Here is a 23,259-nt window from a genome sequence, read left to right as displayed (position 1 = left end):
TAATGAGCATGTTGTGGTTGTTGTTGTGTTTGCATGGTTGTTTGTTGGGTGTTGAGTTAATGTTGCACCCTTAGCCTAGTAAGAGTAACCTCATTCGAGGACGAATGCTCCCAAGGGGGAGATATTGTAACATCCGACAATTTGAAATAGCTTGGAAGAGGTTTAGAATCGGAAATAGTCAATTTTGGAAAGAATTTGAAAATCAGGAAAATTTGGCCAAGTGTGGAAATCAGTGAGTTTTGGCCAACTTTGAGCAGTCGTAACTTCCAGATCAGGATGAGTTAGGAGTATTTCCAGTTATGGTTGTGAATCTTGTGGAATGAGCTTACCAACGCTATGAAGTTTGCTGAATTCCGAGTTCGTATGAGTGAGATATGCCCTTTGAAAGTTGGGCAATTGACAAGGAATCCGTCCGGAAATTTAAGGGCATTTTGGTCTTTTCCCTAGCAATTTCTTTTGAGGTTATATTGTTGTATAGGGATGATCTTTGGATCATTTTATCCCATTTTAAAAGAGTAAAATCTAGGGCTTGAGAAGATGAAGAAGAGAAGAAGAAGAGAAGAAGAGAAGAAGAGAAGAATGAGAATAAGAAGAGGAGATCAACAAGTTTCCGTCAAAGATCAACGTGGATTTTCGTCGGGGGTGATCCTTTCAAGGTATGTGAGTTCTTAGTGTGGTTTGATCCTTTCCCCCACACACCAAGCTCATTTTATGATTTGAGGAAAGATTGGAATTGTTGTTGAAGTTGTTAGTTGTTGTTGATGTTGTTAGTTGTGTTGTTGAAGTTGTTGTTGGTTGTGAGACATGATTGGGTTGTGTTTTGAGTTGTAATCCATGGTATGTTGAGGGATATGATGATCCTTAGTGTTTGGGGTTAGATCCTTTGAAGTAAGGATTGTTTAGAGTTGAAGAAAGACGGGAAAAAGTCGAGTTTCTGGGCAAGGGGATTGGCGCGTCGCGCCCCAAGAGGGGCTCTGAAGCCCAGCCCTTGGGGCGGCATGCCACTTAGAGCGCCAGCAGGCCTTCTCTGAAGTTTTTGGCCTGGCGCTCCGCGCCTCTCAGAGCGCCAAGCTTTCCTATTTTTTCCATGCTTTCTCATGCATGTTCCTAGGTGTTATACCTATGTTCCCTAGTTGTTTCCAACACTCAAATGTGCATTTAAACCTCCCGAAATCATCTATAAACATGCGATTACATGTCTTGAATTCATAATCCAATTCAAGGCGAGCTAGGATCAAAGTTAAAGAAAAGTTAGAGTCAAGTCAAGCAAAGTCAAGGAGTTAGTTCAAGTAAGTTTTCAAAGTTGTTTGAGAGTCTTTATTGAACGTTTTCACTTCATTCTAAAGCTCAAGTTGCAAGTCAAAAAGAGTAAAGAGTCAAGAGTTCCAAGTTGGGTCATTTCTCAAAGATTATTAGGGCACTACGTATTCCCAAAGAAGTTTTAAAGAAACGTTTCTACAGTTAAACAAGGTTGGAAACTGAGATTTCCAAAAGAGCCTTTGGTCTAGTTTTTGAGTAATTATCTCATATCAGCAAGAAGACATTTTTTTAAAAAACATAAGAGCCAGTACATTTTTGGAGTAGTATCGAGCACCGAATTGGGGGAGCGTTCAAAGAACCCATAGCCCCCATAGAACCATGTTAGCCATCATGGGTAGAAAAGGATCATACTTTTTAGATGAATCCTTTTCCAGATAGACTAGTGGATACATTAAGCAGTTCAGTTCTTATACCTTTGGCCGGGTATAAGATGATCTGGCAGCGTGAGTCGATCGCTGTATCATCACTATAGCTCTCATGTGATGGTTGTCGGTTAGAGAAACTCCCACAACAGTTATTGTATTTTCATACACAGAAAGTATTGTATTTATATACATCAGTTCATTTGTATTTCTATATACATTTTAGCCTTATTGTATCTTTGTCTACACACAGAGTTATAGCATGTTTTAAACAGTCTTTCGTTATATCGCACTTGTTTTAAATTGTTTTATATTGAAAGAAGTCAGTCAGGTTGAGTTGAGTTGAGCCAGGTAAGTTATTTCAGTTTCTTCCAGATTTCCTTCTAGCCTTTGTTGCTTAGTTTCCAGCTCGCATACTTGTACATTCCATGTACTGATGCTAGTTGGCCTGCATCTTATGACGATGCAGATACAGGTACCCAAGATTAGCATCCTGCACGTCGTTGATCCAGCTGAGCACTCCAGGGTCAGTGGTGAGTCTCCTTGCTTTCCGGAGGACTCAATTATTTTGTGTACTTAGTTTTGTTCTATTAGGATGTTGCGGGGTCTGTTCCAACATCCATCTCAGTATTTTAGAGGCTTCATAGACAGTTAGTCAGTTAGTATTGAGTCTCTCATCTATATATATATGTAAATATTCTATTTTGAGACTTGAGCTGCCTTTTGGCATGTTATGCATCAGTTGGTTGTTTTATAACCTTTCATTGCATTGAGTTGTGCTGTTGAGTTAAGTTTCCGCTGAGTTAGGAAAGCCAGGCCAAGGGTTCGCCTGGGGCCAGCAATGGTCTCCGGGTGCCGGTCCCGCCCAGGGTGTAGGCTCGTGGCGTGACATCATTATCAATAAATTTATGAAAAGCAGTAAAAGTAATACCAGTATTATTTGGTAAAATAAACGGAGCTTTGGGAGGATAAATGGATTGAATGATATTACCCGATTCATCTTTGTAAGATCGTTCAAGAACGTTGATGAATAAAGGCAAATAAGTGGTTATAAACCAAGGCACAAAAAACATATTATGATTATGTAATGCACAAGTTTCATAAAACTCTTGAGAAATATTATTTAAATCTTCTTTACTATAAGTGTCAAAAAACCAAGTTTTAAACCGGTTCCATTTTTCATTTAAAAATTCGTTTTGAATATATTTTCTTGCCAGTGAACCTGGACTAAAATCAATTTGTTGTTCACTCATCATTAAGTATCAATAAGATTAAATCCATCTCGGATACAGAAGGAATATCCTTATCAGAAATATCAGATGCTTTGTCATTCGTTTGAACAATATTTAACCGAGGATCAATTTTAATTTTTTGTTTTTCTGCAGATATAACTGTTGATAAAGTATGTAATGAAGCAGCGTGATTTCTAGAAGAAGAAGAACAACAACAACAACAACAACAACAATAACAATAACAATAAAAACAATAATAGGTCGTCAGTAGTAACCTTAGACTTGAGCGAAATTAGTTTCTACCAAAATAGTCTGATCTAATGTATCATATAACTTACATCTAGGATGCAAATTAGCAAGTAATTTGAAATAGATTCTATAAGATAAGAAAATCAATTCAGACCCAAGTGCATAATTATAACCATGCGTTTTAACATTCATAGTTAAAGCATCTAATATATTAGAGTCAGTCAAAGACAACTGCAAATTTGGCGGAGTATTAAAATAGACTGGACCATAGGCCACCGTGGATTCAATCGAACCCATCAAAGATTATCGGAAATTTAAATTTCTCGCATCACGGAGAGCAACTAGGAAAGTCTCAAGTAACCCTTTAAGAGTCATAGGCTTAAAAGCGATTTGCACCATGCCAATATGCAAGAAATTATATTTAGATTTCAATAAAGTCTAGATCTTTCATGACAAACATAAAAGTGAAGTTAGTTATCCGATATAGATATAATTCTTTAGCCAGACATATTCACAACTCATATCGGAGAATAAGAGAAAGTAAGATAAAGGAAAAGGAAGAATAAAAGTACCTTGTGGCTAACACTAGATCTTATTGAAGCACAACACACTTTATTCACAACTCCGGTAATCCAGCCAACTCACCAATTACAAGAGAGAGAAAAATAAGGAAAGAGGGTTTCTAAAACCTGCTTCTCAACTAAGGAAAACAAACTTATTTATAGAAAAAGAAAAGCATCTAGGTATAGGGATATTGGTCCCCTATGTGGACCCTATGAACAGTATATCTACTGTTGCTTAACAGTATTTCTACTGTTGATAGTGCCTTTTTATTGTTCGAGATAAGTTTTACAACACCTCTTTTCCTTTTAAGTTGATCAGGAAATCTTCCGGTGCATCTCCTCCACATGGTTGAGTATCTTCTTGAGGATCCTCACTTGTTTCACTTCTCATAGAAGTGTCGTCTGACTTTGCATAGTGAGTGATATTGAGAAGAATATTTCTCCTAACCTCTTCTAGGTATTCCTTTATCATATCTTCTGTGTTTCCATCTTGAATGGAAATTCTTCTAGCAATATGATTAACAGAGTTGTCAGCTATAAGCACTTTGTGAGAATCAGTACCATAATATTGGATTCTTTGAGTGATAAGTTCTATCACCTCTTGACCATATAACACCTTCGTCTTGGGATCTTTTTTCATCAATTTGTCCCAAAAATTATTATAATAGATGCGGTATAAATACAGAATCTGTTCTTCGGTATAACCGACTTTTGGGGTCCATTTATGGATCCAAGGGATAGAGAATTCTATGAAAAAAATAGAGTTGTTCAATTTGTTCCATATAACAAATATGATCAGTGTGATATAATTTATTCAAATCTGGTGAAACCTTTACCCATTCTTTATATAATTTTAAGAAAGGATCCGGTAGAATCTTTATAGTCGGGCCGTGGTATGACCACCAGTTCAAGAACCAATTAGGGATTGATTCATCAAATATCTTTGAACAAACCTTCACAAACCAAGTGGGTTTATGCCTCTCATTATTATAGTAAAGGACTTTACTGAAAGCGTTAATATAATCCCAATAAGTAAAATTAGTGGGCACCTTGTTTAGAGTGATCTGTCTTTCTTTCATTGAGGAAATACCCCAATCTTCTATCGAAATAATCTGCTTTAAGATCATTTTAGAGAAGTTATAAACAATCTCGCTAGTATTGTATCCTGGAAAGTACTGAAAATCAACACTACTGGTGCTTATCAAAATGGTCTCATAATATGAGCGGGTTTTATATGATTCACCCGGGAAATATAATCCATTAATCAGGTAACGCTGGAATATCTTCCAGGGTTCGTCTTTCCTCTGAATTTTAGAATTTTCCAAAAGAAATAGTATTTCTTTTTTAACTACCTTTTCATACAATTTGATATCGTCAACATCAATCTTTGGCAATAGAGGCAAAGGTATCACCTTTTTCCTTTTGTGACAAATATGCTCGTAGCTCTGCATATAACGGGCTACCTTTTGGAATATCTTCCAAATGTACTGACGATGATGTCGCCTTTTGTGCTCCTCTCGAGTGCAAGTTTATCAAACTCATACCTCTGTGCTGTAGTATCGGGGAGTTTGACGAGGATCCGTATGAAGATCCTGAAGAGAAACCTGGGGAAGATCTGCCCCTTCCTCGAGAGTTATTCCCTCTGCCGCGACCCTTAGTTACCCAAGAAGGGTCCATCCTACAAACAAAACATTTTATTTTAATCATCTATAAGATCATAGAAATCATCATAATCTTGATAATAATAATTTTGATCATTAAAATCGATGACTTCTTCACAATTATAAATGGTGAAAATATCCATCACCATACTATCAATGAATTTCCAAAGGATAATCTCATGTACGTCTTGGTTTAGCGGAACCACCATTAAGATAGTTACCAATGTTTTATCGGTAAAGAAAGGATTGAGAAAGCCCATTTTTAAGAAGTTAGATATTCTCTAGATAAGAAATCTGGAAGAGAATTATCACTTCCTTTTTTATAATGGATTTCGAAATCAAATGAGGCTAAATGTGCCTGCCATCTGGCGAATTTTTAATTTAGAAGCATCATGCTTAAATATCAAACATATATTTGACAGATTGAGCATCAGGTTTTATAAGAAACTTTTGATCATATAAATCATCTTGAAATTTCAAAACACATTTAACTATGGTTGGCATTTCATGGGCCACCGTAGCATATTTTTTCTGAGCATCGCTCCATTTTCCTGAATGAAATCGAATCACATATTAAGTTTTATCATGAGGATTGATTTGTTTTAATATTCCTCCATAACCAATATTAGACGCATCTGTCTCAACTATTTTCTACCATGCAGGGTTAGCAAGAGTTAAACATGGTAAAGATTGAACACGTTGTTTAATATTTTTTACCAAAATAGTGAGATTATTAGTCCAAGGAGACTTATGATCCTTCTTTAGCCTATCATATAACTTACATCTAGGATTCAAAGTAGCAAGTAATTTGAAATAGATTCTATAAGCTAAGCAAATCAATTCAGACCCATGTGCATAATTATAACTATGCGTTTTAACATTCAAAGTTAACGCATCTAATATATTAGAATCAGTCAAAGATAACTGCGAATTTGGCTTAGTATTAAAATAGACTGGACCATAGGCCACCGTGGATTCAATCGAACCCGTCAAAGATTGTCGAAAATTTAAATTTCTCGCATCATGGAAAGCAGCTAGGAAAGTCTCAGGCAACCCTTTAAGAGTCAAAGGCTTAAAAGTGATCTGCACCATGCCAATATGCAAAAACTTATATTGAGATTTATATAAATCAAAATCGTGCTTATTTAATAAACGAATAGTTTGTTCAGACAAGTTTAACGCCAAAGATTGCTCAGTGGTTTTAATCAACTGTTTATGAGAGATCTTATCAAACCAATCATAATCATAAATGGTTGTAATATCAAATTTAGGAATAGTCCATTTGTTTAACAAATCAAGGTTTTGAGGTATATCTACCTCCTCCAATCGAGTACTTTTAGTACAAGTATCTCCTAGATCCATGATCAAGAGAATATATCTATGCCGAAATAATTCATATCTATCTCATATTTACCACGAAAGTTCCTAGACTCTAATACCAACGAAATAGAGTCCGTGTGGTCATCTTCAATCTAGCTTGTTAACATCCAAATTCGAGGAATGAATTTGAATCAAAATATATACAAATTTTATAATTACTATAATAATAATAATAATAATAATAATGATGATGATGATGATGATGATGATGATGGATGATGATATGATGATAATAATATTGTGTCCTCGCCGTAAACAACCCAACGGAGAGCACCACAAACTAAAAATGATGTTATGTCCTCACACCACAACTATAAAACTCAAAAAGAGGATACAAAGGGCTTCCTGGGCTGCCTCAATACTCTCCATCGATATTAGTGACCTCGGTATCCTTATCTCCACCATAATCTCTCTATATAGTGGGCTCATCTCCATCTTGCTACGGCTTAGAAGTCGGGAGTGGGTAATTCGCCTTCAAATCATTCCCCAGGCCTTTTACCCCTTTCCACATCCGAGTAGAGAATTTGTCTCTACTCTTCTCCCGCTTCTTCATCTTACCATGTGAGATGCTTAACAACATGTGACTTAGCAAAATCAGTGTAGGACTTCTCCAAATTTTCAAGTTGAGCTTTCTGCTACCTTTGATCGATCAAGTAAGCATCAAACTCACTTTAGGGGCAAATAGGATACCGGCTCAAAAGATGACTCACCCGGCCCTTGAGGCAGTCTCGCCACTATCTCTTTGATGATCCACCACTCACATGCCAATGACTTAAAGGATTCCACAACCAGAGGTGTAGGAAAATCATCCTCCATATGCACAGACATGCTGGAGTCAACCTTCATCTTCTTGATTTTTACCATCGTGCCCTCACCCTTCATTTTAAGGGGGAAATTTTGATTTTTGGGCTCCCTTAAAGTTTGACCCAAAAGAACCTCTACCTCCGCCTATTTTCAAAGATCTATAATTATAGAGGGAACAACAGACATAGGTTGTCATGCCCTTTGAATTCCTGAAACTCATTAACGATCAAATGGCCTATATGTGCCTCCTACAACAGACAATGGGACATCATCAAGTACACATGCCACTATTTGTCCCTCCTACACCGGAATGTTGATAATGTTCCCCACTTTGGGAGAAACAGTTGCATACAAATGATATCGATGTCCTTGCTTCCGAAGTCAGGTCTGGACATAAAATCATCGCCTTTGTGACGACTTATGGAATATTTCTACAAGGACATAGCTTTGAAGTAAGCAAAACACTCGGCTCACAGTGTTGGACTCTATTTCACATCACCTAACATTAGTATATTATCTCTTGCGGGTCTATGTTTCAACGATCACTTTCACATCAACATAACCTTTTTTAGACCTATTGCACTATGTCAAGTCCTAAAAAAACTTGACTCTCTGACCTTAAACCAATCAATAATTGTCACGACCCAAACCGTTGTGAGTGGCACCCATACTAACCCTCCGATAGGAGAACCATAACTACTAGCCAACTAATCTCAAAACTAAGCATTTAAAGATACGAAAGCAGGTTTAAATGCAGAAAACTGAAGTTCCTGTAAACTTCCAAAAGATTTAACAACGAGTAACAAAACCAATATGGAAATAACACCTAGAACCTAAAAGTCGATGTACCAAATCTCTAACCAACAAGTCTAAGAGAATGGGTACAACTCAACTAAACATAAGGTAACTAATGAACTAATCTAAGTCCGAATAAAATGGACTGAGCAAAAAGAGAACTCATGGCAACCTGGAAGAACTGGCTCACCCTTGAATTCGATTGATCACTGATCTTCTTAATGAGATCTGTCAGTAGCCGCTTGAAGATGCCCTGTACTCAACAAAGGAAGAGTAAGTCCAGTATCATTGCACAACCACAGTGTACTGGTAGGATCACGCTGCTATCCCACTAAGTGCAATATAGTAAGTAAAACAACATTATAAACATGTAAATACTGAACATGTACAATATCAATTATCACTTTCTCAACAGTATGCATTTATAACAAGTCATTGGTCCTCTCATAGAACCCACACTCAAACTGTTAGTGTGCCGAATCGTGACACCCGTTCCAAGTCAGTGTCAGATCATGACACCCGTTACAAGTTTATGCCGGTACATGGAAATCAATCCTAGTTAGTATGCCGGTATGTGGCATCCGATCAAATCAACATACCACAATCACAATCACAATGTACATTATCAAAAATCATACCATTATGAGGTGATTCATGGCATATAGTTATCCATTCATACTCATTTATGATTATTGTGATCAACAATGAAAAATTCACATACATTCATACAATACAATGTAGCAGGAACAAACATATATCACACAATATGAAATCACAACCATCACCTACCTCGAACAAAGCTTGAATCCCTTAAGAAACTTGATTCTTCCCCTTCCGGATTCTTTCCGCTTGTTCTTGGTCGACAAACAATTGATATAACACAAGGATCAATAAACAAAGCCTAATTACCTGGATTATACTAAACATTATAAACCCTAGGCCAAACCCTTGATCCCCCTTACCTAGATTAGGGATTTTTTTCATCATAATTCTTAGATTAAAACCCTCCCCCATCGATAATTACCTAAGAAACTAGGATCTACAGATCAAAAAATGGATTCGGCGAGCAAAAACGTTACCATTAGCCTCAAGAATGGTGGAAAATTGTCAAGAAAAGTCCAGGTTGGTTCCTTAGCTCTCAAGTTTGAAAATTACAAAATAAAATGTTTTTTGGGGTTTATTACCGACTTTAAGTCGCGTTTGTCCCGCCACAGCAGTCCGCACACCGCTACAATGGCCCCTCTCTGGCGGCACAAATCTCGGCATAGTGGCTTGCACGAAAACAAAGAGCTAATTTAAGAATTCAAAACCCCTATTTCACAACACACATTAATCCCATGACACTCAGAAAATACTCGTTCAAGCTAAGATCGATTCCGAGAGTTCTACTCGCCCGAATTCAGTTCTATAAAGTCATACGGTTTCCTTAATGTCTTAGCTATATACTCATGTGGTCAAATTCATAACTAGACCTCTCATTTGTTAACAAATTTCCCTAGACCTCACTGACTTTGATTTCATCCAAATCTGGACTAGGTTGAGAAATTTCAAGTTACTACCAAAAAGTTTTCCAGTCCTAAATTTTTTCCCATTGACTTCTCTATAACGACGTAAACTGATTGTTACACTAAGGGATCAACATTTCTACCAACAGAAAGCATCAAATGGCGCAATACAAATGTCTTAAAGATAGATGATGTTATAAGAAAACTCCATAAGTGAGAACTGATTATCCTAGTTCCATCTAAAATCTAACACTCATTCCCATAAGATAACTTCGAGTGCCTTGATTGTGCATTTTTTTAGCAATTAGTCATAGGGTGAAAAGTTGAACAAAGTTTAACCTGAGTCCTCAAGCCTTTCTGGAAAAATCTACAAAAATGTGTAGTAAAATGTGCCCATATATATGAAATAACCTATATGAGAACACCATAATTTTTTACTATTTCTCTATGGTACAACATACCATAACCCTCAACTATGAACGTGGCCTTAACTTGCACGAAATGGGCTAATTTTACCAACCTAGCAATAATCATCCAAAAAGAATAAAGTTATCATTGCACAAGGAAAATCTATGACAAAATCCATATTTATTGCCTTTCATTTCTACAATGGAATAGCTATTTCTCGTGTCAGCCCACTAGGCTTCTAATTGTCTAACTCTTCCTTGTTACTTTGTGGGCACTATGCCTTGAACTTAGATATATTCCTCTTCATCCATAACACCAATAAAACTCCTTAATATCATGATACAGTTTTGTGGATCCTATATGAATAGAGCAATGAGAATAGTGAGTCCTTTCCATAATATATTGTCTAAGCCCCGCAATATTTGAAAGCCATGACAGATCTTTGAATCTGAGGACTCTATCTTCTGTTATATCCAAGGCTAACTATTATTACTAAGACTCTGTGACATCCCGCCTTAGAAAGAGCTAAAATTAGAATGAACTAAGTTAGAAATAGAAAAATCTGAAATTTTGCAAGTTAGGCTTAAGTTGTGAGTTATAAGTTTTGGGTCAACTTCAAACGACCATAACTTTCAGTATATGATGAGTTAGGTGGACCATAAGATATCAAATGAAAGGTCTTGGAATCCTATTTCTAACGCCACCTAGTTTGCTAATTTTTGAGCCCGTATGAGAGAGATATGCCCGTTTGAAGGCGGGCTGCCCAGTAAAGGAAAGTTTCTCAAAAATATGAGGGTATTTTGGTCTTTTCCTTTCCCAACCATATTAATTCGATATTTAGTAATATTTTGGAGTCAAATGTGATTTGGGTCAGTTTTCATAAATCAAAATACGCTTAGGGTTTTGAGAGGAGTTCAAGAAGAGGAGAAAAGGAGAAAAGTTCAAGGCATTCATCAAGATTCTTGAGCTTTGTTGTGGATTCCGCCAAGGGTTTGATCTCTAAAAGGTATGTGTTTTTGATAGTGTTGGGTTCGTATACCGACACACCAATCATATTACTTTCAGCGCAAATTGATTCTTAAAGTCGAAGGATTTGAGTTCTTGTTGACTTTTCTTGCAATACATTTCAGAATCTTGATTGTTGGGGTTTTGATGAGTTCTTGAGATAATTGTTAGCGTTTTGAGGGTTGTTTTGAGTAGATTATCATGTACCTACGTTGAGTATTCAATTCTAAGCGATTGGGAAAGAAACCATTCGATTCTTGTCGAATTAAGGTCAGAAAACGAGTAGAAATATTTATCGAAATTGTCTTGGGGGAATGGTGGTGCGGCGTGCCATAGATGCGCCAGTAATGCACTAGAAATGGGTCTCTGAATTTAGGGGCAGGTGCACCGCACCAGCAGTGCGCTTGGGTCATCTGCCCCACCCTTTTCCCATCGTTTAGAACATCTAAGTTCTCTTAAATTGTACCTTCACTCCCTATTGATTCTAACTACTCTAAACTACTTCTAAATATCTAGAAATCATTCACAACGTGAATCATAACCTTGAATTCATAATTCAAATCCAAGGTAGAGCTAAGAGTCACGTCTTCAAAGTTCTTCGAGTCATTTCAAAATTCTTTTACAAATTGTTTTTAAAATTTTTTTTTAAAACTTGAGCATTGAGTATGAGAAAAAGTAGAGCTGAGTTCATTTTCTTTAAAATGATATATAGAAACTAAGTATTCCCAAGAGAAATATTTTTACATTTAAGAAAAGAGGAAACACCAATTTCCAAAAGAGTTCATGGGCAGTTTTCAATACCATCTCTTTTAAGAGAAAAACCTTTTGAGTAATAATCTCAAAGTTGAGGAAGAGGAAATGTATTTTTTTAAAATGTAATGAGCTAAATTATATTTTAGGAGTAGTATTGAGTACCGATATGGGGGAAAGTTCTAACAACTCACAACCCTTGTAAACCATGTAGCCAACGTTGGTAGAAAGGGTCATACTTTTTAGATGATTTCTTATTGCTTTTTAGCACGGACTAGTGGATCCACATAGTTAGTAGGTTCTATACCCAGGCAAACTGTAGGATAGTTCTGGCAATGTTGGATAGATGTTGTATCATTACATAGCTCATAGTGATGGTTGTCGATTAGAGAATCTCCCAAACAGAGTTATATTTTTTCATACAAACTGAGTTATTATTGTATTTTTTAATACATTGAGTTGCTATCTACTGTTTTAAAAGTTTTTATTTATATTGCATCTTTATCACTGCTTTATATTGAAATGAGTTGAGTTGAGTTGAAACGAGGTAAGTGCTTGTTCAGTCCCAGTTCAAACTTATGTCATGTTTTAGAATTCCCCTCACATGCTCGTACATTTTATGTACTGACGCCATTTGGCCTACATCTTTTATGATACAGATACAGGTAACCAGGATCAACATCCAATGCTTCATTGATCCAATTGAGTTCCAGAGTTGTTGGTGAGCCTCCTTGCTTCCAGAGGATCCATTGTTTACTTTCAGTCATTTCATTTTGTTATTTGGATGTCATGGGTCTTGTCTCGACATCCATCTCATGTTAGTTCATGAGTCTTTTTCATTTCAGTTGTTATGCTATAGACTTGAGTTCCCCTGGAGGCCAGTTTGAATGTTTATTTCTAAATATTATAAATTAGCTTTTGAGACAATTAAGTTAAGTTTGTCTTTTAAGTTCATCTTATTTATGATTAAGTCTCCCGCTAAGAGTTGAGCCAGGCTAAGGGTTCGCTTGGGGCTAGCAATGGTTCTCGACTACCGGCCATGTCTAGGGTGTAGGCTCAGGGCGTGACAAACTTGGTGTTAGAGTGTAGACTTCAAGAGTTCTAGGGTGTCTATGAAATCGTGTCTGTAGAGTCCTAGTTATCGATGTGAAGCGCACCACATCTATAATTAGGAGGCTGCAACATTTAAAACTATCTCACTTTTATCATACTCTTTTTGTGCAATAGAGTTTAATTCTATAAAGTTTCCTTCTGGTTCGTTCTTGTACGTATCTTTCAGATCATGCCTCCACGAAGAGTTGTTTGAGGTCATCCTGCTAGGAAGAATGTTGAGGATCAAGGGATACCCAATGCACCAAAAGTGCAACCCTAAGGAGAGGTCACTAATGCAGAGTTATAGGATGCTATCCGGATGTTGAGCCAAGTTCTGACCAACCAAGCTAGGCAACAATGAGGGAATCGAGAGGATGTGGCTAATACGTCCAGGATCCATGAGTTCTTAAGGATGAATCCTCCAGATTTCACTTGTTCAAGTGTCACTGAAGATCTGGAAAATTTTGTGGAGGAATTTCAAAAAGTGTTTGAGGTAATGTATGTTGATAATGTTGAGCGAGTGGAACTAGCTTCATACCAACTGAAGGGTGTTACTAGAGTATGGTACGACCAATGGAAGAAGAGTAGTGTTGAGAATGCACCAATTGTGAGCTGGGTTGTATTTGAGGAAGCTTTCTTGGGGTGTTTCTTTCCCCGTTAGCTAAGAGAGGCCAAGGTAAGGGAATTCCTTAGTCTTAAGTAGGAATCCATTAGTGTGCATGAGTACAGCCTCAGGTTTACCCAACTTTCCGTTATGTTCCGGAGATGGTTGCTGACAAGAGGAACATGATGTTTGTTTCTGGATAGTCTCGTCTGTCAAGCAAAGAAGTTAAGGATGTGATGTTGATAGGGGACATGGACATAGCAAGGTTGATGATCCATGTGCAACAAGTTGAGGAAGATAAGTTAAGGGATAGAGAGGAGTTCCGAAACAAGAAGGCTTAGACAACAGGAAATGAGTTCGGGTAGCAGAAGAGTAATGCAAACTGGTATTCTTTTCAACACAATCCTAATGGACCTTCTCCATCGTCTGCTAGTGCACCTTCACCAAGGAATAAAGGTGATTTCAAGAATCAAAATTCACAGAACTTCAGAGCTAGACCAACTAGCACAAGGGGGTAATGAGACTCATGCATGTGCTAAGTGTGGTAGGAACCACTCAGGAGTATGTCGTGATGGCTCCATTGGTTGCTTCAAGTGTGGTTAGAATGGTCACTTCATGAGAGCGTGCCCTAAGAACAAGCAAGGTAGTGGAAATGGGAGCAATAGAGCCCAATCTTCTTTAGTGGCTCCGCCAGATAGAGCTGCACCTAAAGGAGCTATTTCAGGGACAGGCAGAGGAGAAAACCGTCTGTATGCTATCACTAGTCACCAAGAGCAAGAGAATTCGCCAGATGTTGTCACTAGTATGATCAAAGTCTTTATTCTTGATGTATATGCTTTGTTTCATTCCGGAGCAAGTCTATTTTTTGTGACTCCTTATATTGCTATGAATTTTGATATTTTTCCTGAGCAACTTCTTGAGCCCTTCAGTGGTTCTACACATGTTAGTGAGTCTATACTAGCTGAGAGAGTTTATCATGGTTGTACCATTTTCGTCAATCACAAGGACACCATGGATGACTTAGTTGAGTTAGACATGGTAGATTTTGATGTTATTCTAGGTATAGACTGGCTTCATGCCTGTTATGCCTCAATTGATTATAGAACTCAGTAGTTAAGTTCCAGTTTCCTAATGAGCCAGTTATAGAGTGGAGGAGTAGTTCAGTAGTTCCTAAGGGTCATTTCATTTCGTACCTTAAGGCGAGAAAGTTAGTTTCCAAGGGGTGCATCTATCACTTAGTCCGAGTTAATAACTCTAGGGTTGAAACACCACCTATTCAGACAGTTCCAGTTGTGAGTGAGTTTCTAGAGGTCTTTTCCCGATGATCTTCCCGGAGTCCCTCCTGAGAGAGAAATAGACTTTGGTATAGATATTCTTCTTGACACTCGTCCTATCTATATTCCTCCATATAGAATTGCTCCAGCAGAGTTAAAGAGTTAAAAGAACTATTGAAAAACCTTCTTAAGAAAGGTTACATTCGACCAGGTGTCTCACCTTGAGACGCTCCGGTCTTATTTGTGAAGAAAAGAGATGTTTCTCTTAGAATGTGTATAGATTACCGTCAATTGAATAAGGTTACTATTAAGAATAAGTATCCACTTCCAAGGATTGATTATCTTTTCGATCAGCTTTAAGGTGCCACTTGTTTTTCTAAGATAGACCTCAGATCAGGCTATCATCAGTTGAGAGTAAGAGAACGTGACATTTCAAAGACAGCTTTAAGGACTTGCTATTGTCATTATGAATTTCTAGTCATGTCTTTTGGTTTGACTAATGCTCCTACAACATTTATGGATCTTATGAAAAGAGTGTTTAAGCCTTATCTAGATATGTTTGTTATCATCTTCATTGATGACATTCTAATCTATTTGAGGAATGAGGAAGATCATGCTAGTCATCTTAGAGTAGTTCTTCAAACTCTCAAGGATAGAGTGTTGTATGCTAAATTCTCTAAGTGTGAATTTTGGCTTGAGTTTGGGCATTCTTAGGTCACATTATTTCTGGTGATGAGATTTAAGTTGACACTCAAAAGATAGAGGCAGTGCAGAACTAGCCTAGACCCACATCTCCAATTGGTATTAGGAGTTTTTTAGGATTGGCTAGTTACTATAGAAGGTTTGTCGAGGGATTCTCGTCTATTTCATCCCCGTGTACTAAGTTGACTCAGAAGAAAACAGTTAAGTTTCAATGGTCTAAAGCTTGTTAGAAGAGCTTTTAAGAATTGAAAACTAGGTGACTACTGCCCAGTGTTGACCATACCAAAAGGTAAGAAAGATTGCGTGGCATATTGTGATGCGTCCAGAGTGGCACTGGGTTTTTTATTGATGCAAAATGGGAATGTTATAGCTTAGATTTCAGCCATTTTTTATTTTCAAGTCCACATCGTGGACCATTTTCAACAATATCCTAGTCTAACCATGAATTTCAACATTGAATCATGCTAGTTTGTCATTCTCATAATTCTGATTAATCATTTTAACAAGTATTTAAGACAAAATTTGGAACCCTAAGTCGAAACTTACATTTAGACTTATAGTCACATACAACAAGACAACACAATCACTATCTACCGTTCCAAGGGTATTGTAAATTTCAAATTTTATCATGCAATATCATTTAACAATTACCCAAGGTCAAGACCCGACTCCCGACTTTCTATATTCAATCTATGAACCGAAATTCAAAGTGAGGGGAAAGTCTATTACCTTACAAGAAACATGGAGTGGGGTGATTGCTTGACGACACTAAGTTTTGCAAGACCAAAGAATCACCTCTTAGTTACTAACCCAACACGGGACCCTTTTTGTGGAATATGGAATGAATTGTATTCGGAATGGAAAGGAATTGTGGGAATGATGGGGGAATGGAAGGGATGATTTTATGGGGGAGTTATGGAGTGATTTAGGGGAGTTGAGGGTGTTTGAAACGGTTGGAGAGTGAATGGAGGGAAGTGGAAATGATTTGAAATTAGGGGAGTTTTAAATAAGGGGTCCGGGTCGGGTCAGATAGATTTAGGGTTTTGGACCCACGAGACCCCGTCTATGGTTCGTGGGTCGATCTACGGTCTGTAGATTGAGACCGTAGATCAATCTTAGACTTGGAAAAGTTTAGGGGCTTACCTGGGATCTACGGACACCATCCACAGTCCTTGGATAGAACGACGAATCGACGATGGGGTTCGTAGACCTATGCACCAGACCATTTTCTGCAGATTTTTCATAGCGTACCTGCACATGTAGCAACCATTAGGCTATTCTTTTTACATTTTTTGGACACTTTTTAGACACGGACCCTATGCTAATTCTAGCCAACACTAAAAAAAATTAAAACACCTATCTAAATTGTTACAAAGACGCAACTAAACAACGAAAACTACTAAATGGGAAACAGAAACCTATCGTTGGATAGATTGTACATCTTGGGTTGCCTCCCAAGCAGCGCTTGATTTAACGTCGCTGCACGACGCAAGTTTCTTGATTACTCATACTTCATCAAGATTGTAGGCCTCAATCACTTCTTGCACACTTTCAGCATTTTCCAGATAGATCTTGATTCTTTGCCCGTTTACCATGAACCTTGTTCCTTCACTATTCTCAAGCTCAACCGCTCCATGGGGGAGCACTTTTGTGAGCAAAAATGGCCCAGTCCATTTGGACTTGAGTTTGCCTAGAAACAAGCGCAACCTAGAGTTGAATAGAAGCACAAGATCACCAACCACAAATTCTCGCCTTTCAATTCTTTGATCATGATACCGCTTCATCTTCTCTTAGTACAAGGCTGAACTTTCATAAGCTTTTAGGCGAAACTCATCAAGCATATTCAAGTCATTCATTCTTTGATTCGATGCAGAGCCCCAATCCAAATTTAACTTCTTCATTGCCCACATCGCCTTATGCTCTAGCTCTACTGGTAAATGACAAGACTTCTCATATACAAGTTGGTAAGAAGACATACCTATGGGGGTTTTGTATGTAGTGCGATAGGCTCATAGAGCATCATCAAGCTTCCTTGACCAATCCGTTCTATTATCATTCACAGTCTTCACCAAAATCTGTTTGATTTTTTTGTTGGGCACTTCAACTTGCCCACTAGTCTGCGGATGGTAAGGAGTGGCTACATTCTGGCGGACAACATATTTCTCGAGTAGTGCCTTGAACAACTTATTACAAAAGTGAGAACCTCTGTCGCTGATAAACGCCCTCGATGTACCAAATCTGGAGAAGATATTCTTTTTCAAGAATGTGGTGACACTTTTACCTTCATTGTTGGGGAGCGCACTGCTTCCACCACCCACTTCGATATATAATCAACCGCAATAAGAATATACTTCATCCCATATGAACTCACAAATGGACCCATAAAATCAATGTTCCATACATCAAACAACTCTATCACCAATATAGGATTCATAGGGAGCTCTTGCCTCTTTGAAATCCCTCTTTCTCTTTGGCAATGATCACAAGACTTGGCGAAATCATGAGCATCTTGGTGGATGGTAGGCCAGTAGTACCCACATTGCAAAATCTTATGCGTAGTCCGAATACCACTATGATGCCCACCAACAGGCGATGAATGGCATGCTTCAAGTACACTCAACATCTCAACGTCGGGCACACAGCGACGAATAATCCCATCAGCACAACTACGATACAAGTAAGGCTCATCCCAAAAGAATTTCTTCACATCATGCATAAACTTTCTCCTTTGGTGAAAATTCAAGTCCGGGGCACCAAATCGCTTGCCAAATTATTAGTAAAGTCTGCGAACCATGGAATGAAATCATAAGAAGCAGCCAATACCTATTCATCTGGAAAAGCATCATTAATTTTAGCCTATCTCCAAGCTTTAGCATAGACTCTTCCTCTAATCTGGACAAGTGATCGGCANTCTTCCTCTAATCTAGACAAGTGATCGGCAACTTGATTTTCGGTCCCCTTTCTATCTTTTACCACAAAATCAAACTCTTGCAGCAACAATGCCCATCTAATCAATCTTGGTTTTGCATCCTTTTTTGCCATCAAATACCTCAATGCAGAATGGTCAGTATGCACTATGACCTTAGTACCAAGCAAGTAGGATCAAAATTTCTCGAATGCAAAAACCACTGTAAGAAGTTCTTGTTCGGTCACAGTATAATTCTTCTGGGCCACATTTAGAGCTTTGCTAGCATAGTAAATAGGGTGAAGAATTTTCTCTTTCCTCTATCATAGTACCACACCAAGCGCCACTCCACTTGCATCACACATTACCTCAAACGGTTGTCCCCAATCAGGTGAAATAATAATAGGGCAGTAACCAACTTCTCCTTCAACTCTCCAAATGCTCTCAGACAAGCCTTATCAAAATCAAACTTATAATCCTTTTTGACCAGTTTGCACAATGGGTGTATAATTTTTGAAAAGTCTTTTATTAATCTCCTATAAAACCCAGCATGCCCAAGAAAACCTCTAACACCTTTTACAGAAATAGGTGGCGGAAGCTTTTCTATTACCTCAACTTTAGCTCTATCAACTTCAATACCTTTCTCTGAAATTCGATGACCCAACAATATACCTTCTTTAACCATGAAATGACATTTCTCCCAATTCAGCACCAAGTTGCAGTCTTCACACCTTTTAAGCACCTCGGCCAAATGATACAGGCAACGATCAAAAGAATCACCTACAACTGAAAAATCATCCATGAACACTTCAATAGTTTCCTCCACCATATCAGAAAATATTGACATCATATAGCGCTAGAAGGTTGCTAGAGCATTGCACAACCCAAATGGCATCCGTTTGAAAGCAAAAGTCCCATAAGGGCAAGTGAAGGCGCTCTTCTCTTGGTCTTCTGGAGCTATAGAAATTTGATTGTAGCCCGAATACCTATCAAGAAAACAATACCAACCCTTTCCTACAAGTCTATCCAACATCTGGTCCATGAATGGCATAGGAAAGTGTCCTTTTCTGTCCACGCATTCAACTTCCGGTAATCCATACAAACTCTCCATCCAGTCACAGGCCTCATTGGAACAAGCTCATTTCTTTCATTTGGAACCACAGTAATACCACCCTTTTTAGGCACACACTGCACAGGACACACCCAACTACTATCTACAATGGGATAAATAACTCCCGCATCCAGTCACTTGATGATCTTCTTTTTAACTACCTCTTGCATAGGTGGATTTAATCTTCTCTGGTTCTCGATATTGGGGTTATGATCTGGCATGAGTTGGATTTTGTGAGAGCAAATACCGAGAGGAATCCCAATAATATCCGCAATAGTCCACCCAATAGCTCGCTTGAACCTCTTTAACACAATCACCAAGCACTCTACTTGTCTCGCATTCAAATCTACCGCAATGATAACCGGCAAAGTATTCTCTCTGCCCAAGTAGACATACCTCAAATGCGGTGGTAGAGCCTTAAGCTCCACTTTCGGTGCCTCCACAATAGATGGTCTTGCGGGTGGAGACTCACGATTCTTCATGTCTAACTCATACTTCTTTGATTTGGACCGATATTCACACCTATCGAGTGTGGCTACCAACTCATCATACTCTTCAATATCATCACTATCGAAATTCAACATAACTGCTGCTAGTGCCTCAACACCTAGTCTCTCTTCAATTTTCACTTCTGTCCCACTCTCCACTCTGTAAGATATAGCAGATGCTATTTGGAGCTCACCACTCTGCTTTATGGACCTACAAATATTGAAAGTTGCTTCTTCATTGTTCAGTCTGAACTTTATCTGTCCCTTTTCCATATCAACCAACGCACGCCCTGTGGCAAGAAATGGTCTCCCAAGGATGATGGGAACCTCAAAATCAACCTCACAGTCAAGAATCACAAATCTGCCGAAAAAATGAAAGATTCCACTTTTACTAGCACATCATGGAGTACACCAATGGGCCTTTTCACGGTCCAATCGGCCATCAATAACCGCATTGTAGTGGGCTTTGGGTCCCCTAGACCCAACTTCTTGTAAATAGGCAATGGCATGAGGTTTATGCTAGTACCAAGATCACACAATGCCTTAGCAAAGTGTAATAATCAGATAGTACATGGAATCGTGAAGGCACTAGGATCCTCTTTCTTTTGCACAAGAGACCTTGTAGCAATAGCGCTACAGCTGCAATCTATCATCATCTTCAAAACTCACAGACCTCTTCTTTGTTACCATATCTTTCATAAACTTTGCATACCCAGGCATTTGTTCCAAAGCTTCTATCAACGGAACATTGATGGAAAGCTGCTTCAACATAGTAATAAACCTGCGATATTTACCATCTTCAGTCTTCTTCACTAATCTCTGTGGAAAAGGTGGTGGAGGTCTAGGTATGGGGACCACTTTCTAATATATCTCTGCTTCTTTCTTTGTCGCATTCTCAGACTTTTCTCTAACCTCTATCACATCATCTTCTTTTCTAATCTCAACTTCCACCATAGACGGCATAGGTGGATCAATGGTTTGCTTACCCCCTCGAGTAGTAACTGCCATACAATGGCCGTCATTCTTTGGATTTTGGATGGTGTTGCTAGGAAGAGTATCAGGTTGACGTGGGTTCACTGTAGTAGACAACTGGGTCATCTGCTGCTCTAGATGCTTTATTGACACTGCATGGGCATCAACCTTTTGACCAATACCAGACAAGTCGTTTCTCATCTCCTTCACATTCTCATCAGCAGCATCAAACCTTCTCATCATCTTCTGCATCATATCTTTAATACGCGCCATACTTCCTCCAGCTTCCCTAGTACCAGATTCTCAATTTGAGGGGGAACATAAGGTCTAACTCGATCGTTTCTGTTGCCATAAATGTTTCGACTGTAGTTGTTGTAGTGATTGAAGTTCCCATCCCGAACATATTGACCATCTCGGTTGTAATTTCCATAGTTCCGACCTTGGTTTCCTTGACCTTGGCACCAATTTTCCATGTTGGATCCTTGGGCATTTGGTCGAAAATCCCCGTTTGATCATTCACAGCATAAGCATCATTTTCATAGTAACACTCTTCCACTGGTGGTGGAGTTCTAGTCAAGTAGTTCACAGCATTTACCTTTTCTGTACCTCCGCTCACATGCTTCAATACCAAACCCAACTCGGTCCTCATCTGAGCCATCTCTTCACGAATCTCATCCGCAGACTGGTTATTTGTAGCATGAACGGCAAATATGTTTCTCCGAGTATCCGACCTCCTAGTGCTCCATGCTTTATTATTGCGAGAGATCTTCTCCAGCTTTTCTGTGATCTATGCGTATGTGCACTCACCATATGAACCTCTGGCAATAGTATCCAGCACTACTTTATTGTTATCATCCTAACCTCGATAGAAATATTCCTTCAGCGACTCATCATCAATACGGTGATTCGGAACACCTCTTATGAACGAAGTGAATCTGTCCCATAAGCTACTTACAGACTCTCCAGGTAATGCCACAAAATTATTTACCTTATCTTTGTGATTTAGCTTCTTGGACACTGGATAATACCTTGCGAAGAACACATCCCTCAGTTGGTTCCATGTATAGATTGAGTTATAAGGAAGCTCACTGAACCATATAGCAGCATCGCCTATCAATGATAGAAGGAACACTCGCAATTCGATGACATCCATATCCAAGTCTCGTCGATCTACACAGCTCTTGCAGACTACCCTTATCTTGGTTATGTGAGCATGTGGGTCCTCCGATGGCAACCCTGAGAACAAGCCCCTCACTGTAAGCATCTGTATCAAGCTACTGGTTCCCACAAATGTGTGCCCCAGAGGCAAAGGGGGTAAGACTAGAGGTCCATCAGAGTCAGCAATATTGGTGTTGCCCCTATAGTTGTCATGCAGTTGTGGGTTTGGTGGACCATGCACCCTCACTGCATTTCCCAATTGATTTTTAGCTAGACCCCTGTTTTCCCCACTAGCTACTCTCAGCTGTTGTAACTCAATCGTATCATCAAGATTTACTCCGATAGGATTAACTGGAATTCCTTGATTATTCATTCTTCGCAAAGTTCTGTTCAACTCTGGATCATAAGGAGTAAGTGGTTCACCTTGGCTCCGTGTCTTTGGCATACACCAGAGTCAGAACCTGAGAGAGACAAAAACAAAAAGAAAAAGTAAAATTAGGAAATATTTGACTAAAGTTCAATAATGTAGTTCAAATTAATCTAAAAGCCAAATTTCCCCGGTAGCGGCGCCAAAATTTGGTACGCTCAAATTACACCTCCCTAAAGAAGCATAAGCGATCGCTATCAAGTAAAGAGCCCAACTTGTAGGTTGGGGTCGATCCCACGATGAAACTAGTTCAGACTTAACTTTAACTTACACTTATATTCATTTAGTCAAAGTACTTCCAGAAACACGTAATAAAAAGGGGGATTTGTGAAACAGATTGTAAGAATTCAGTAAGTAATCAGTAAACAAAAGTCAATTTTTATTGTTATCAAGATGAGAAAATTAACTAGGGTATACGTGTTCACTACAAGCCCATAACCCAGTAATCCTAGTAATAGCAATCATTTCCTAGTGTAATACATGCAAAGTGAT

This window comes from Solanum stenotomum, chromosome 10 (genome assembly GCF_019186545.1).
Source record: "Solanum stenotomum isolate F172 chromosome 10, ASM1918654v1, whole genome shotgun sequence".
NCBI lineage: Eukaryota > Viridiplantae > Streptophyta > Magnoliopsida > Solanales > Solanaceae > Solanum > Solanum stenotomum.
Note: the sequence above shows the minus strand (reverse complement) of the source record.